This window comes from Phyllostomus hastatus, unplaced genomic scaffold (genome assembly GCF_019186645.2).
Source record: "Phyllostomus hastatus isolate PE091 unplaced genomic scaffold, TTU_PhHast_1.1 phas_scaffold_55, whole genome shotgun sequence".
Lineage (NCBI taxonomy): Eukaryota > Metazoa > Chordata > Mammalia > Chiroptera > Phyllostomidae > Phyllostomus > Phyllostomus hastatus.
The window spans coordinates 11438268-11441121 of NW_025334035.1; the positions used below are offsets into that span (position 1 = coordinate 11438268).

General features: G+C 47.5%; 1 pseudogene; it reads left to right on the plus strand.

Annotated features, from left to right (window-relative positions):
- The first annotated feature begins 212 nt into the window (after positions 1-212).
- LOC123809519 lies at positions 213-2109 on the plus strand (annotated as a pseudogene).
- Positions 2110-2854: the final 745 nt, after the last annotated feature.

The window sequence follows — 2854 nt, forward strand, 5'->3', positions numbered from 1 at the left end:
GGTCAGCTCCTGCCCGTGTTTTGCCCAGGGCCACCCTGCCTGAGCTATAAAGCAATCTGAGATGACTGCTACTTGTGCTGGGCTTGGAAATTCCTAGGAGAAGCCAAGCTGTGAATTTAGGGTGGCAGCTACTAGTGTCAGGCCTGGGGCCACTTAGCAAGTGGACTGGTAACTCACTGAAGTCAGCTGTTGCTAGTTTGAAAGGATTGCGGATGTTGTAAAGCATGAGCCAAGACCAGCCATTCATATGGAAAAGCCTCTGTTAACAGCTGTAAGTTGGATGGGACAGAGCCTCAGGGGATCTCCAGGACAGGGCAAACAGTGTTAGCCAGGTTGATGGAGTCTCAGATATGGCACCAGCCTGCCAGTTCTGTGGCTCTGTGAGGGAGGGTTCAGAAAAGGAACAATCATCTCTTCCACCTTTCTGTCTGGAAGAAAGCTGTCCCCCAGCTCTCACCTTGATGCCAGACACTTCAGTTCCTTCCTGTATACTACTGGTGCCTTTCAAGCTGCTACATGGTGCTGGATTCAGAGGGAGTAAGTTTGAATAAGTCTGTGTGTGGGTTCTTTAAGAGGTGCTGTTTGGGACTCCAGAGTTTCTTCTACTGACTCAATCCCCATTGGTTTTTGCAGCCAGAAGTTATGTGGACTTACCTTCCTGGCACTGGAACCCTGGGCTGGAGGGCATGGTGTGGGACTGGGGCTCCTCGGTCCTGAGATATCCCTCCCAAATCTGTACCCACGTGTGGATGTGGGACTAATCTGTTGCATGTCTCTACTCCCCCTACCAGTCTGGATGGATGTCCTTTCTTTAATTCCGTAGTTCTCAGACTTCCATTCATCTTGATTTCTGATGGTTCTGAGTGATTGGTGTTCTATAATGTAGTTGTAATTTTGATGTGAGGAGGTGAGCTGTGTTTACCTATGCTGCCATCTTGACTGGAGGTCCACAGTGTTTTTTTTCTAAACAGTTTTTCAAGTAAAGGCAACAAAGATTTTTGAACATGAAGAGCTCAGAGAATGTATTTTCCATAAATTCTTCTTGAAGATGAGATCACAAGGTGGTGAGATGGCACCCCAGGGTGGGGGGGTTAGGCAGTGTGCAGAGTGGAGGCCCTCCCCAGCCCACTGTATAGTTTTGGAGGTTTTAGCCCTGGTGAGTTGAGTCAGTTCTTTGTGACTCCTCCCTCTTCAGTTGTGCTTCATCCACACAATGGAACAGTTCTGTGTGGGCACAGGCTACAGATGAGCTACCTAATAGATGAGACCATCAGAGACTGGAGTTTGGTGTCAATGAAGTCATTGAATCCAACAACACTTCTCAGAGAACTCCCAATTACAGTATTTCAAGCACAATTAACCCTCAGGCCCCTAAATTCATTCTTAGTTGCACAACTTCCCAAAAGACTCCTGATGACATAAAGAAGTGAACTACAGCTCCATCTACTGACAGTACCCAGGTTCCACCCATGCTGGGTGGTGGTTCCAATGCGGAGGCAGAGGTTCTGGAAAATGACGGCATCTTGGGTGGTGTTGGACCAAGGGAGCATATAGGGAAGAAAAAACGTCCACCTGGATATTATGGCTACTTGAAAGATGACAGTGAGGGCAGCATATCCAAGCAGCCCATCAATGGCCTTGAAGCCCAGCCATCTGGAACACTGCAGGCACAGAGGAATAGAGGTGGTGGATGACAGGCCTTTGTTGGGACACTGGGATTGCAGATGCCCTCGGGACTCTGATACTTGTCATACGCTGTGCCCTGTGGCTCTTTTCTTTGAGCCCTGGGCAGCAATGCTGGGGCTACAGGGCTGAGGCCAGGGCCTGCCCTTGACCGGTCCTGTTTCCTGCAGAGGCTGGTGGGGCCCACCTGTCGAGGACAGCTGTGGCTCACCCTTATGCTGGGACTGATCCTACTGGAAACCTTGGAGTGGCTAATAAATACTTGAATCCTTGGCTGAGGGCTCATCTGCCAATGGGGTGGAGTTGCACACTGTGGGAACAGGGACTCAGACTAGCTACAACCAAGAGCATCACCCCTCCTGCCAATGCCCAGCCCTTGTGGTGGGCACTGCTCTGTCAGTCAGCCTAAGTCATGGGACAGCCTAGGATGCATTGGAAAGCATGGTAGCAAAAGAATCTGTCCAAGATTATACCATAAAAAACAAACAAGAGGTTGAGATCAGTCTAAGTAAGAGTGACTCTGGAAAGACCCTCTGCTGTCCTTGTGCTGCACCCAAAACAAATTGTTCACAAGGAGTCTGGTGGGTGTCAGAAACTTATCAAAAATACTGAGTATCCTGTGGATGTGGAAATTAGTAAAGAACTGCTTTCTCCAGGAGTTGAAAATAAAAATCTTAAATGCCACAGACCCTACAGACGATTTGCAGTGGTCCACTGCCACGGCAGCAGTGCAATGGGCAGTCATGACACTGCAAGTGTCTCTCAGGTCGGCCAGGAATGGCTGGCTGTAAGTGCCCACTGCGTGCTTGTCCAACACCAGCTCTCACCGACTGCCTTCCTCTGTTTAGAGAGGAAACTCTTTCTCTTTCTGGGGATAAATGGGCTAGAATGAAAAGGAGGTGCCTTGGGGTTTGTGTGCAACATAGTTCATATTGACTTCTAACTTCCAAATCAAAATCATTTGGTTGAAACAGATTGTCACTTGACTTAAGAAAATACACACAAAAAAACATGATTCTGAAATAATGCTGATTCCTGAGTAAGAAAGGGGAACTGGCATTTGATTCCCAATCTGATTACTTAATAGAATACATTCTACACCAACAACACCACTTGTAAATTTTTGAAAATGAATTTTATCTTTCCTTGAGAAATAAATTTTAATCCATCA